At 35.9% G+C, this 16,197-nt stretch overlaps 1 protein-coding gene across 1 annotated transcript in view; it reads left to right on the top strand.

Annotated features, from left to right (window-relative positions):
- NLGN1 (neuroligin 1) overlaps positions 1-16,197 on the top strand; it is a 783,716-nt gene that overhangs the window by 512,317 nt on the left and 255,202 nt on the right. The gene's annotated exons all lie outside the window — the stretch shown is intronic.

Below are 16,197 nucleotides of genomic sequence, written 5' to 3'. Positions count from 1 at the left end.
AAAGCACAGACACAGATGCACAAATCTTAAATGTTTTTTTAACAAAGTTTTCACAAATGCAAACAGACTGTGTTACACTGACAGCATGCTTCATCACAGTCATTGCCCAATCCAAAGTACAATCACTGATTTTTTTTTTGTTTTCAGAATAGTTTTGCTTGTTTAGAAATCCTTGTGGAAATAAAGTGAAAGTGAAAGTGAAGTCAGGTATGACTCTTTGCGACACCTTGGACTTGTAGCCCACCAAGCTCCTCTATCCATGGAATTTTCCAGGCAAGAATACTGGAGTGGGTTGCCATTTCCTTCTCCAGGATATCTTCCCGACCCAGGGATTGAACACAGGTCTCATGCATTGTAGGCAGACACTTTACTGTCTGAGCCACTAGGGAAGCCACCAAGAAATTTGTGTAGATGGAGTCAAAGTGTATGCATTTTGCCTATAAGGCTTCTTTTATTCAGCATAATTATATTGAGAACTGTCTGTGTTTTTGGCATATTAGTATTTTTCTTGTGTTGAATAGTATTTCATTCTATTATTATTATACTATATTCTGTTTACTTATTCTTCAATTAATGGACACTTAGGTTGCTTGCAGTTTGAGGTCATCATCACTAAAGCTTCCATGAATATTGTTGGACAAATCTTTTTATGAATATAAATTCTCATCTTTTTTGTATAAATACAAAGGAATAGAATTTCTGTGAGTTATATCTCCAAGTGACTACCATTTTCTGTAAAAATAATATATGTCAGTTATAACTGTTCCACAATCTTCCCAGTACTGGTGTGCTCGGACTTTAATATTATTATTCATTTTTGTAGTGTTTGTAGTAACTTTAATGATTATTTCCTGGATAATAATGATCTTGACTGCTTTTTGGGTGCTCTTTTTCTTTTTCAGCTTTGTATGTGCTTATTGGCTATTTTTTTATCTTTTTTAGTGAGAAGTCTGTTCAAATATTTTTCACACTAATTGGGTTGTTGGACTTTTTATCATTAGAATGTAGAATTATGTATATTTTGCAGAGTTTTTCTTTATCAGGTATACATTTCACAGATACTTTCTCCCACTTTGCCTATTCATTTTCTTAAAGGTATCTATCTTTTGATGAGCAGAAATTTAAAATTTTGATGTATTTCAATTTATCCATTTTTAGATACTGATTTCTATCTTCTAAGAAACTTTTGTTTAGCTCCAAGTCCTAAAGATATTTTGTATTTTTTTTTGTATTTTCTATTTTTCTTTAAAAGCATTAATGTTTGGATGTCACAATTGGGTGAATGTTCAAATTAATTTTTGTATATGATGTAAAGTAGTTTTTGAATTTTATTTTTTTCCATGTGGGTATCTAACTTTCTAGTACCCTTTGCTGAAAAGACTTTTCTTTCTCTATTGTATTGCTTTGATTCTTCTCAAAGACTTTTACATAAATTACTCAAGATTTCTCAGGCCAAGGAACAAAAGCCAAAAATCACATTTGACTGAATAAATCGATTTATGTTCTTTCCCAAAACATATATGCCTAATGAAAAATAATGCTGATAAAAATAATCAAAAGTTAATAGTCACTGTGCTGTTTCTTAGCATAGGCTGTTCCACTTAATTTTCAAATCCACTCTATTAAATAAGGAGAAGGAAATGGCAACCCACTCCAGTACTCTTGCCTGGAAAATTGCATGGATGTGGGAGCCTGAAAGGCTACAGTCCATGGGGTTGCAAAAAGTCAGACACAACTGAGCGACTTCACTTTCTTTCTTTCTTTAGTTCCTTTTGGAGAAGGAAATGGCAACCCACTCCAGTGTTCTTGCCTGGAGAAGCCCATGGACAGAGGGGCCTGGTGGGCTACAATCTATGGGGTTGCAAAGAGTCAGACGAGACTAAGCAATACTAACTAACACACACATTATTAAATAAACATTTTTTATGATGCTTGCTTAGAAGTAAGGAAGCAAACTTGTAGTGGTAGAATAATTTGTTGAAGTCACACAACTCCTAAGTAACAAAACCAAAGCTTAATCCAGGTCCAGTTGAATCTCTAAACTGCATTCCTAAGCAGTGTGCTGTGTCATCCTGAAATGAAGATCAATATTGCTAATCATACACTTCATATGTGAGAAATGACTTAACATTAGGTAGGACTGCTTCTGCTACCTAGCAAACAGTCATCTGTGAACCTGCATAATACCTGGAAAAAAGCTGGAATTTCAAACCAGCATTTTTAAAAATAGTATCATGATGGCTCTAATGGCTTACATTTTCATGCTTTATATTTTACTTACAGTGTTTAAATAAATCTACTTGCAAATATGATTTTAAAATAGTGTCACTTCAGTTCAGTTCAGTCGCTCAGTCATGTCCAACTCTGCGACCCCATGAATCGCAGCACGCCAAGCCTCCCTGTCCATCACCAACTCCCGGAGATCACTTAAACTCACGTCCATCGAGTCAGTGATGCCATCCCGCCATCTCATCCTCTGTCGTCCCCTTCTCCTCCTGCCCCCAATCCCTCCCAGCATCAGGGTCTTTTCCAATGAGTCAACTCTTTGCATGAGGTGGCCAAAGTATTGGAGTTTCAGCTTCAGCATCAGTCCTTCCAATGAATACCCAGGATCGATCTCCTTTAGAATGGACTGGTTGGATCTCCTTGCAGTCCAACTAAAATAATGTAACAGAGGGTAAATATGGAATGTTGAGTTTTTTTTTTCTTTGTCGAAACAAAGCAAGCCATTCAGTGCTCTGAAATAATTTCTGTAACAAGAGTTCTGATTTCAAATCAGACTTTCTTAGTTTCAGAAACTCTGAAGAAAGGCATTATGATTTAGAGTACTGCTAGGGTAAAAGCTATTTGTTTGGAGACTATTTGGTGATTATAGTCTTAGTGTTTCAACAATGACCTAAAGAAAAAGGTATTATCTCAATATGTGTGAGATTTATTGCAAGCATATAACTAAGAACTGTACCTACTATTTTGCAAAACATGAAAAATTGAGGCTCTACACAATATTTTCTTAAATATAATTCAGCGGTGACTTGAAATTGCTTTTATACATATAAAGATGACAATAGTATTTCCTCAAATGGACTCTAATACAGCAGTTTCATTCTTTAAATAATAATGGAAAACTGAACATTGGCAGAATAACATATTTACCCCTGTTTCATTAAGAGCAGGCACCAATGCCTCTAACAGAAGCAAATAGATTTAAAAAAAAAAAAAAAGAAAGAAACACAAACTCTTTTCGTTTGTTTGTGTGAATGTTTATGCATCCTGGAGCTCTACTTTAGTGCATAGGAAATAGGGCTGTGCAGTATTTCTGGGCTCTGCTAATGATCTAGCTGCAATCTCCCCAGTGTAACACTTGTTAGACTCTAGTTACCTCCTGTTTCTGTGTTTGAGCCCATAATTTGAGTTCAACAGGCTCATGCTTTTCTATGTTTACATGGAAAAAAGAAAACAATCTCAGTGTAAACTTCTAAGTATCTCTTTCTTCAAGACTGTATCTTAGAAAATACAGATTTATATCTCTCATATCTTCCATGCTGCCAACATTTTAAAATCAAGGTGAGAATTTTTAAAAATTGTTAAATAATTATATATTTATAAAGTATCAGAGGGTGGATTCCACTGCTAAGCAAAAAAATTGCTTTCTTATTTCTTAGTTTTATTTAGTGTTGTGTCACTTATCCAACAAAGTTTACAAGAGCTAATAGTGAATATCTATGAAAATTGTATAGTATACTTAAAATAGTTTTTGAAAGATTTGAGGAACTTCTCTGGCAATCCAGTGGTTAAAATTCCATGCTTCCAGTGCAGGGGTTGCAGGTTTGATCCCTGGTCAGGAAAGTAAGATCCCACATTATGAGCCACATGGCCAAAAAACAAACAACAATCCACTTTGAGTGTAAACAGAAATTGTTAAGAGATGTTATTAATGATTTTTAATGATAAATAATGATTAATTATTTAATTAATTAATGATTAATTAATGATAAATAGGTGGAATTTATAGAGTTTTAAATATTTCTATCTTCATGCTGAAAGAAATATTAGATAAAATAGAAATGTTAAAAAAACTATAAAATGTCATTAGATGAGAAATTCTTGTATTTTTCTCTGCCTTTACTTATTTACTTATTTTCTCTGCCTTTATATTTAACTTATAAGCACAAAATAAGATTGCTATATTCTGAATATATATTCAGTGCATTCACTGCATAGAATATATATATTCTAAGTGCATTAGAATGTAATCAAGTTGCCCTAATTTTAAATATTGGCTGCATTGTAAATACAAGTATACTTCATTTAATTGCATTTAACAGATATTATGCTAAGAGTCAGACATGACTGAGCGACTTCACTTTCACTTTTCCTTTCATGCATTGGAGAAGGAAATGGCAGCCTACTCCAGTGTTCTTGCCTGGAGAATCCCAGGGACAGGGGAGCCTGGTAGGCTGCTGTCTATGGGGTCGCACAGAGTCGGATACAACTGAAGCGACTTAGCAGCAGCAGCAACAACAGATATTGCGTTTTTTATAAAGTGAAGTTTTGTGCAACCTAGTGTTGAGCAGGTTTATCGGTGCCATTTTTCCAATAGCATTTGCTTGTATCCTGTTTCATATGTTGGTAATTTAGTAATACTTTTTAATATTTCAGACTTTTTTATTATTATATTGGATTCGGTGATATGTGGTCAGTGATCTCTGTTTGACATTACTTCTGTAATTATTTTGGGGGTGTTGCAAACCATGCCTATATATACAATTGACCAAAAATATAGATGGCCAAACCAATAAGATGGCAAGTGACAGATATTGCTGTCTGATCTGACTGCTCTACCAACCTGCCGTCCCCCTAATCTCTCTCCCTCACCTTTGACCTCCCTAATCCCCGAGACACAACAGTACTGAAATTAGGCCAATTCATAACTCTAAAATGGCCTTTAATGTTCAAGTGAAAGGAAGAGTCACACATCTCTCACTTTAAATAAAAAGCTAGAAATAATCAAGCTTAGTGACGAAAGTATGTTCAAAAACTGAGATGGGAAGAAACCCGAGGCCTCTGGAACCAGAGTTAGTTAAGTTGTGAATTCTAAGGAAAACCTCTTGAAGAAAATTAAAAGTGCTACTCCAATGAGCACAAAAATGATAAGGAAGATATGTATATAGCCTTATTGCTCATGTAGAGAAAGTTTTAAGGGTCTGGATAGAAGATAAAACAGTCACAGCACTCCCTTAAGCCAAAGCCTAATCCAAAGCAAGGCCCTAACTCTCTTCAGTGCGGTGAAGGCTTAGAGAGGTGAGGAAGCTGCAGAAGAAAAGTTTGAAAATATCAGAATGTTGATTCATGAGGCTTAAGGAAAGAAGTCGTCTCCATAACATTAAAGTGCAGGTGAAACAAGTGCTAATATAGAAGCGATGGGAAGTTATCCAGAAAATCTACCTAAAATATTTAATGAAGAGTTTCAGCGTAGATCAAACAGACTTACATTGAAAGAAGATGCTATGTAGATTTTCATAACTAGAGAGGAAAAGTCAATGCCCGGCCTCAAAGCTTCAAAGGGCAGGCTGACTCTCTAGTTAGGAGCTAATGTAGCTGGTGACTTTAAGTTGAAGCCAGTGCTCACTTATCATTGGCTACACCTTGGGCCATTAAGAATTATGCTAAATGGATTCTGTCTGTGCTGTATAAATGGAACAGAGCCTGGATGACAGTACATCCGTTTACAGCATGTTTTCCTGAATATTTTAAGCCCACTGTTGAGACCTACTGCTCAAAAAAAAAAAAAAAAAAAAGATTTCTTTCAAAATATCAATGCTCATTGTCAATGTACTTGGTCACTCGTGAGCTCTGATAGTGATGTACAGTGAGATTAGTGTTCCTTTCATGCCTGCTAGCACTACATCCATCCTGCAGCCCATGAATCAAGGAGTACTTTCAACTTTCAAGCCTTATTATTTAAGAAATAAATTTCTTAAGACTACTGCTGCCATAGATAGTGATTCTGCTGATGGATCTAGAGAAAGGAAGTTGAAAACCTTCCAGAAAGTATTCACCATTATAGATGCCTTTAAAAACATTCACAGTTCATGGCAAAGGGTCAAAATAAGAACATTAACAGGAATTTGCAAGGAGATGATTCCAACTTTCATTAATGACTTTGAAGAGTTCAAGTCTTCAATGGAGGAAGTACCTGTAAATGTGGTAGAAATAGAAAGAAAACTAAAATTAGAAGTGGAGCCTGAAGGTGTGACTGAGTTGTTCCAATCTCATGATTAAACTTGAATAGATAAGGAGTTACTTCTTATGGATGAGCAAAGAAAAGTGGTTTCTTGAGATGGAATCTACTTCTAATGAAGATGTTGTGAAGATTATTAAAATGACAACAAAGGCTTTAGAATATTACTACATAAACTTAATTGATAAAGCAGTGGCAGAGTTTAAAAGGATTGACTCCAGTTTTGGAAGAAGTTTTACTGTGGATAAAATGCTATCAAACAGCATTGCATGATACAGAAACATTGTTTGTGAAAGGAAAATCAATCAGCACAGCAAACTTCATTGTTGTCGTATTTTAAGAAATTGCCATAGCCACCCCAACCTTCAGCAATCACCACCTGATCAGTCAGCAGTCATAAACATCCAGCCAAGACCTTCCATGAGCAAAAGGATTATAGCTTGTTGAAGGCTCAGATGATGGTTAGACATTTTAGCAATAAAATACGTATTAGTTAAAGCATATATATATATATATATATTTAGACATAATGCTATTGCACCCTTAATAGGCTATGATGAAGTATAAACATAATTTTTATATGCAGTGAAAAACAAAAAAAAATTCATGGATCTTGCTTATTTTGATATTGACTTTATTACAGTGATCTGGAACTGAACCCACAATATCTATGAGGTACACTTGTATATTTTTATGAAGTACACATTTTTTTCATTTCCCTCAAGTTAGTGAGAAGTCAAGATTCCATTAACAGAAATTCATTTTACAGTAAACCCCATGATTACATGTCTATTCTATCAAGTAAAGGATTACAGTTTTAGCCAAGGTCAGATAGTTCTATATATAAATGAGATGGTGACTGAGAATTGAGATATGGGTTAGGATTTAGTCATAGATTGAGAATTGTCCAAATTCAGTTATTGTGTTGATACCATATGCACATACCATTATATTTGCTTGAGAAGACTGTAAAAAAAAATTATAGACAATTCCCATCCTTTGGGATTTTACAATCTGATAGGAAGGATAAGAAATGATTAAATCTTAAGCATACACATATACCTACACACACAAGTACACAGTATGTATCAAGTAAATATAAAGAACAGCCAGATAAGACAGAGTGTGCCACTGAGCATCTGGAGACCTTGTACCAAGTTCTATCCCTATCACTGTGTTGTTTGTACAGCTAAATATTTTTATTGAAAATGTTAATTTTTTGTTTTATTCTTCCAAAATATTGAAGATAGTAACAAATAGATATAATTTACAAGTTATTTCCTTCAGACGAAGGTAGTTAATGAAATTTATGTGAAGGAAAAATTTTGGAAGGAAAAATAATTTGAAACCATGTAGTACCCTGGGGTTCTAAATGGGCACTCTGAAATCTGAAATGTTTGCTATGTGTAGGCAAAAATTGGAATATGAGCTTTCTAGAAGGCAATAAAAAGAAGATTTGATCAAGTTTACCATTTGAAAGATCTAAATAAAGCAGTTGCACAAGAAGAAACTCATCAGAACTTGGCAAGAGGAGATGTGTTAAACCTACCCTCAGGAAGAGACATTGTAGGACAGAGTCAGCATCCTCAACTCATCATTGCTACAATACGGCAGACTTCCTGGGGTTGATTCTATGACACCCCTCTAGATGGGCTGCTGGTTTAATATTAACTGATCTAAAAATCAGTTATGTAGTTTTGGGCTGACCCCTTACCCTTTCCAAGCTTTAGTTTCCTTAGGTGCACAGTGACAGAATTAGATTGATTTAGAGGATAAATTTCAGCTTAATGCGCCAAAGAGAGGTGAAGCCATTGGTGTCAATGATGGTCAAAGAGTCTCTGGGGAAGAGGTGTGAATTTGGTCACATATAAGTTGATATCCTCCCAGAAACATTAAAGAGACTATTGGAAGTGGGGTAACAGAGAATGAGCAGGGCTGGAGAAAAACTTGTAGGTAGTATTGTGTGTCACACATTAGAGCTGTGAGTAAGAGAACTCCTCCTGGAGACAGTATATAGGTAAGAGACAAGAACCAATCTATAAAGGAGTATCTGAGAGTCCACATGGAATGCCAGGATTAAGAGATGAAAGAGGAACCAACAAAAATAATAGAGAAAAACAGAGTTCAAGAATTTTAAAAGAATGTTAAATGATGATCTTGTGAATGGTAATGAAAAATAACGCATGAGGATAAGATACATTCATAAGTATGATGCAATACAATTAATGAAATCAAATTAAATGCATAAAGAACTTTGTTAGATAAAGACTTATAGATGCTAGTTACTACAAAAAGCTTTTAAAAGTACTAGGGAAAGAGTTATTGCTACAAAGATATTTTATATTGTATGAATCTGATAAGTAAAAAAGAGAAAGAATACATTAGAATATCATAAACACCAAAAGACAAGCAAAAATTTCTACACCTTTGAAAAAGATAGATTCCAGCTGACTCACAAATCCAGAATGAAGTTCATATAAGTAGAAGCACTGGAAATGATCCCCAAGGAGCAAAAGTGACAGGACTAGTGCATGGGGGGGGGGGGGGGGGGGAGAAATGTGATTTTGAGCATCAGAAACAGTGTGGACAAAGACTTGTGAGTGGAAAAGCTTGAGACTTTGAGGAAACAGCTAGTAACTCTATTGGCCACATAGAATATTCATATATTGATATAAGGCAGCAGTTATTGATATATTTGAAAAGTTAGATTGAGACACTCAAATGCTGGTGTGAGAAAAGTCAATGTATTGGATGATAGGAAGCTACTGAAGTTTTTGAGCCAGTAAATGGCATGAGCAGAGAAGTTCTTCATGAAGGCACATCCTGACCGTAATAGGATAAAACAGAGCAGATTAGAGTCAAAAGAATGGGAAGTCTCAGAGGAATTCCAGTTGTGGCAATAGCATATGTAGATGGCCTGGACTAGGGGGAGTCACAGCAGGAATGGGAAGAAGGGGATGGAGAGGGCTAGCCAGCACACTTGGCCAGGGATTGAATGTCAGTTTGTAACTACTAGAAAATGTCTGTGTGAACGAAGACTAATTCCCTATCTCCACTGCCATCTTTCTTACTTAGTAAAAATGGATTACAGTGTTTTGCTTCTGCCTGTCTCAGAAATGCTGTCAGAACTGATTATACATATTTTCCCAAAGTAATCTAAAGTGCTTTAATTCCTTGGAACTGGACACTATGTAAATATGATTATTCACTATGTATAAAAGAGGAATACAGGATGATGGATGTGCCAAGCCTATACAAGAGGACTGTGTAAGAATATTGAGAGGGAAAGAAGCTGGATAATCAATATGCTGCTTAATGTGGAGGGCTAAAGACACTGGTAGAAGGATACTGAGTGGAAGGGAAATAAAAGAGGGTAATGTATTGGGGAGTTAAGACAGATGAAAGACAGTTATGTTACATTAAATAATGAAGAGAAAATGTCAGTTTTATGGATTCTCTGCTAAATATTAAGCAATAAGGAAAAAGTTTAAAAGTCATTTCATTTAGATCATTGGTATGGTTTATGGAAAGAGATGACATTAGAACAGATTTACATATAGGTATACATTCTAAATTTTATACCAAAGGTAGTCAGCACTTCTATGTACAGTCACATTAGAGAATAACTCTAGTGATTAGAAACCAACCATAGAGTTCAAAAGAATGGGCACTGATATAGGCTACTGGCATTGACATTAAGGAGGCAAATGTAAAGTACTCAGAAAAATCATTTTAGGATCAGGTTTTAGCTGATACTTGTATCAATAACCATGAAAAGAAAGGAATTCAATTCCATGAAACTGGGACTGTGAAATGTCTGTTTTTTCAAATTTTCCTAGCATGATTGTGGATCACATTGACCTAATATTTATCACAGATTAAAAGTCTGCAATCAACTGTTGGAACTTCTCAGGTGACACTAGTGGGGAAGAACCAGCCTGTCAGTGCAGGGCACATCAGAGATGCAGGTTTGATGCTTGGGTCAGGAAGACCCCCTAAGGAAGACATGGCAAATCAGTCTAATATTCATGCCTGGAGAATCCCCTGGCCAGGCTACAGCTAATAGGGTCACAAAGAGTCAGACACGGCAAAAGAGACTTAGCCCACACACACAATCAACTGTCAGGCAATAATGCATCATTTAGCATCAAATAAGCAAAGTCACTATTAGACAACTAATATTGTGGCTGCTTACAGAGAAGAGGCTCTGCTTGGGATTAAAAAGGTTAAGTTAATTATGTTGGTCTTTCGGGACTTCCGTCTTGGCATCTTTTTCAGCAAGAGTTTCTTTAAAGTTTTTCTTCTCTCAGCTGAAGTGTCTTTTTAAAGTTAATTTTTATTAGAGTATAGTTTCTTTACAATGTAATGTTAGTTTCTGCAAAATGAATCAATTATGCATATACATATAGCCACTTTTTTAAGATTCTTTTCCCATAAAGGCCATTACAGAGTATTGAGAATAGTTTCCTGTGCTAATAAGTAGGTTCTTATTAGTTAGCTATTTTATATACAGTAGTTTGTATATGTCAATCCCAATCTTCCAATTTATCCCTCTCCCTTCTTATTCCCTGGTAACCATAAGATTGTTTTCTATATCTGTAACACTATTTCTGTTTCATAGATAAGTTCATTTATACCCTTTTTTCCTTTAAAGTGTACTCATGAATGTTGAAGAACATTCTAGAATCACAGGAGGGAAGCTATAATGGTGAAATGGGGACTAGAGTTATTGCTCTGAGGGTGAGAAGTGTCATTTCTGTCTGTTTCTCTGGCCAGTTGAGCATGATAAGTCTCATTAGAGAAAGAAGAGAGGGCTAGGCTGAAAGGTTAGATATTGGGAAAAGGCTTGGCCAACTCTGGCATCCAACAGTCAGAAGCATTGTGAAGATACACCCTTCCCAGCGCTTCTCAGGATATTGTTAGTATAATTATCAGAAACTGTAGGTTTTTCACAGGGGTTTAAATGTGTGTGTGTGACATCACACACTGATCCCACAGTTTCCAAAAGAGTCCTATGAGATGCTAATGTTCCTTATATTTCCCTCATAGCCAAATGCAGGAGGTAAGGAACCCAGGGAGGCCTATGATTCCCTTCTTCTGGTTCTGCTGCACCAACTCTGCTTTACATGTTTTACTTGATGTGGTTCCAGGTATTATTACACTAGGAAATAAGATTCTATTCTTAAGATGAAGTAACTAGGAGCTAAGAAATAACGTGACTCACCCAAGTTCCCACTGGTTTCCCATTTCGGAGCACCACCTGCTGTATTAGACCGATTTGTAAAGGGACCCATGTGGACTGAATTTCACAGCCCCAGTCTAAGAGACAGAGTAAATGAAGAGTTGGTATGTCCCTCCGAAGAGTTGCCAAGCCTGGGGTTTTATTGATGAGACCGTTCCGTTCTCACCTTTGTTAGCTGGTCAGCCGCCAGGTAGACCAAGGAGAGCTCCCTTTTGCTTTGTGTGAATTGGCTTTTACTGTAGTAGAACTAACTGGCTGCAAGGCAGATTTCTTACAATCAATTTGGAATGGCTCTGACTTTCTCTTACCCTTATATGTGGCAATCAACTCTACATGGATGCCTGGAAGATGCTTCAGGGATTGGAGGATGTGAATGGGACAGAATAGCTTATAAACCAGGGCATGTCACAAAACCTAAAGGAAGGAAGTAATTATAGTACCCAGGGCTATAGGGAGAACTATGGGATCAGACTAACAGAAGGAGATGTTGCTTGAGAGTAAGTGGCATTAGCCTGTGTGAGAAGCTCAAAAAGAATATGGAATTATGCTTTTTGTGTCATTAAAATATTGATCCCACCTACTCAGAAGTCAAAAGTGTATCCCTGGCAGACAGATGAACTTTCTATGTTGTTTTTTTTTTTTCTTTAATTGAGGTGTAATTGCTTTACATTATTGTGCTAGTTTTTCTTTTACAATGAAGTGAATCAGCTATACATATACATACATTGCCCTCCCTGCTGGATATCCCGCCCACCCCACCTCCATCCTTCCCCTTTAGGTCATCACAAAGCACCGAGGTCCCTGTGCTATACAGCAGCTTCCCTCATATGCTTTTACTCTATCTAACTTTCTGTTTGTCTGGATAAAGATGCAGGGCAATACTATTGAAAAGAGATGTAGATTTATGTGCTTGACAATAATAGCTCTAGACATGGATTCTCTGCTTTTCTGGTGCCAGTAAAGACCCTCTTCTCCTCTGTGGAGAAATTTAGTTATTCATATAGCATAAACTGTTTTAACACTTAGGGCTCACAAACTCCAAGCAAATCTTCAGCAAGATGTTAATTTCTTTTTTTACTTGCAGCCTCACACTCATAATAAGATGTCACTGGACTCTTTTCCCTATGAACCGCTTTATGAATGTGCTGGGTTGGAGATGTAAAATGAAGTGTCATTACAATCTGGGGCAAAGAGAACGCACGTATAGGAGAAAAATACTCAGTGCATGAGGCTGCAATCAATGTGTAAGCGAGAGTGACACAATTCTGCCCTCTTTTGAAAGCATGTTCTACTTTTCCTTTTCCTTCGTAAGTATATAAATTATTTTCTCTGGATACCTCAAAGTTAACAAGAAAATTGATTTTTTTTAAATTAAGCAAGGCATATACTTGAGAACAGGACTTCCCAGATGGCACTAGTAATAAAGAACCCTCCTGCAATGCAGGAGTTGTAAGAGATGTGGGTTCAGTCCCTGGGCTGGGAAGATCCTCTGTAGAAGGAAATGTCCACCCACTCCAGTATCTTTGACTGGAAAATCCCATGGACAGAGTTACAGGCAGGCTACAGCCTATGGGGTTGCAAAGAGGCAGACACGACTAAGCAACTTAGCAGGTTCATACTTGACAGTGGACTTCCTTGGTGGTTCAGATGGTAAAAAATGTGCCTGCAATGCAGGAGACCTGGGTTTGATCCTGGGTTGGGAAGATCCCCCGGAGAAGGGAAGGATATTCCTTCCTACTTCAGCATTCTTGCTTGGGAAATCCGATGGACAGAGGAGCCTGGCAGGGTACAGTCCATGCGGTTGCAAAAGAGTCAAACATAACTGAGTGGCTAACTTCTACTTTTCATGCTTGAGAATACATAATTTGTAATAAATATCAATACTAAAAAACCCATGATGCAAAGTTCACTGGAACCTGTTCATTTTTTAACTTGAAGTGAATAGCCATATTTCTTCTTATAGCATATAATTTAATGCATTAAATAGGGTATTGTACAGATATTTTTTAATACGGTAATAAAAATCAAATGGAACCAACCAAATTTATATTATGGTGAACCTTGAGGCTAATATTTTACTATGTCATTTATTTAAACTCTCATGTTACTAGACATTAATAAGAGAATGGTGAGATAATTAGATGCTTCTAGTAGAGGGTGTACAGTTTAAGCATCTGTGTCACTGACACTAGTGACTGATATCTGTGAGATTTTCAGTACTGCAAATCTGACAACAAAATTCACAACCAATAGACTTCTAGAGGATTCCCAATTTGGCTTAATCACCAGAGATGATTATATTATAGTACCAACTGCTTTGTGAAAATAGCAGCAATACTCTATCAAAAATGCTTCTAACAAAATAGATGTCACAATAATGTTTTATAGCTAGCTAATCACTACCTTATCCAGGGAGAAACTTTACAGAATGAGGCTATTTGTACTCCATGCCTACTCTTATACTATTCCCAAAGCACACGTGTAAGAATTTTTAGAGTTATAGCAATCTGTCAGAGCAATATTATTTTTAGGGGGATAGTGTAATGTGGAAGAAAGTACCTTGAAATCAACATTAAAAGCCAAAAAAAAAAAAAAAGAAAAAGCTTGGGTGTGTCTCCTGCCTTCAAGACTTAATATCATGCAGTGAGGGACAAATTTCTCACTATTCCTGAGCCTCAGTCTGCTCATCAAAAACCAGATTGGAGTTCCTTGTTCCACTCAGGTTTCAGTGTCATTATGATGATTAAATATGGTGATGAAATTGAAAGAATTTTGCAAACTGTGAAGCAATATCATTGTTTTAATTTTAAATATTTATGCCTCTAGTGGGCTTACAAACACAATTTCACTGATTACCATACTAATTATAAGTGCACCTTTTGACACTGGCTATATAGTTTTGACATCATATTTATAGTACGTTTTCCAGCTGGTTTTACTGGACTTTTATTAGTTTGAAATCATTCTAAGTAAACCAGTGATGCAGATGCTTAAACTGTACACCCTCACACTCTATGAGAAAGACTCTATGATTATCCCTTCTTTAAAGATGCAGAATTTAAAGTTTAACAAGGTTAAATAATTTGCCCAAGGAAATCTGAGCAAAGACCTATCCCTAGAAATCAGGCTCTTAACCATGATAACTTGCAGCCTATTTTCCTAGAAATACATTTAGATAATTTACCTTGATGTAATAAGTGTATCGGGTGGTTCCTAATGTCTGCTCTTTCCCCTTTTCATGCTATACTCTCTTTCAAATGTATTTTCTTACTAAGAGCAGAATAGTTTTTCTTGCTCTCTTTTATAGATTCAGGTTTTGGAGGTTCTGAAATCAAGTCATATGGATGGGAACAAAGATAGACTGGAAGATCTTTTTTAATCTTTCCCGTCTGAGAATATTTTTTTCCTTTTATTGAATTATATGTAATACAGAATTATCATTCATATGTCACTTAAACAGTCTACTTGGGCTTTTTCCTACTAATTCAGGGTTATAATTTTCTTAAAAGATAAGTAAACCCTACATCTTTCATTGGAGCGGGTTTTACTTTCAATACAAAAGGGAATTCAAAGTTCTCACTATAGAAGTTCTCTGAGACTAGTATATATAATGGGATTTTTATGGTTACTCCTCGAAGATAAATGGCCATTTCTGTTTCTATTTTTCTGTAATGAACCATTTAATAAAACATTAAATTTCTCTATGTCATTTGCTAATAAGCTCAAGTGCTATATTTTAGACTTAAGAAAGCCATTCTCCTTTCAGGCATTTTAATAAATTGAGAAACCTTGTCATTTATTATGGTAAACATGAACTTCATCAAATTAATAATAAAGGACTTCTAATTTATCTTTGGTTGCTTTCATTTTCTTGGGGATGCAGTTTTTATAATATGACTTTTAAGTCATGTATATATATATATATTTTTTCATTTTTCTACATTAAGATTAATTATTTGCTGATTGACAGTTTGAGTTGAGTCCTATTTTCCTCCTGCCTAATTACATCTAATCATTTTGTTACCCTTCTGTAATTTCATGACAACTCTACTGAAAGTATTGTGACTGTAGATTGATGTTGCACAGCCTCTTATATTCTTGTGATTTAGGGCCTATTAATGGCAGACTGGGGAAAAAATAACAAGAACTTAATTGGTTTTAAATTGGCCTTAAATTGTAATTAGAGGAGAAGAGAAGTAAGTCATAACTTAGGTGTTTTTTTATCACAACAAAATTTAGAGGCATCGATGTGTCAGGGCACTGTTTTTGTGAGGGGAAGGGAAACTTCCTAGTAATTAGACATGTGTTAATGCTGCAGTGCTTAGCAGAAAAAGAAGCCAGCACATGTGAGATGCTGATGAACCTTAATTTGCAGGGACTCTGAATATCTCATACTATGAGTCCAGCTCTAGGTCTGACGATAGCCAGGCAGAAAAGTGAACATATAATTATATATATATACACACACACAAAACCTTTCACCAAGACACAGGACATAAAATTGAGTTGCTTGGCAACTGGATTTGAGGAATGCCCCTCCATGTAGTTTTCTAATCCTTAAATATTTTTGTTATATATTATTGTTATATAATATATATGTATTATACATATATATTATACATTATTATTACCACTGATAGCCAGCTCTGGCTCAAGTAACCTTGATCCTGCAGTGGTCTTGGTTTGGATGTCCATGGGAGGGCAGTCTGGTTGC

This window comes from Capra hircus, chromosome 1, assembly GCF_001704415.2.
Source record: "Capra hircus breed San Clemente chromosome 1, ASM170441v1, whole genome shotgun sequence".
NCBI lineage: Eukaryota > Metazoa > Chordata > Mammalia > Artiodactyla > Bovidae > Capra > Capra hircus.
The sequence above is the reverse complement of the archived record's forward strand: the minus strand, read 5'-3'. Positions and strand labels throughout refer to the sequence as shown.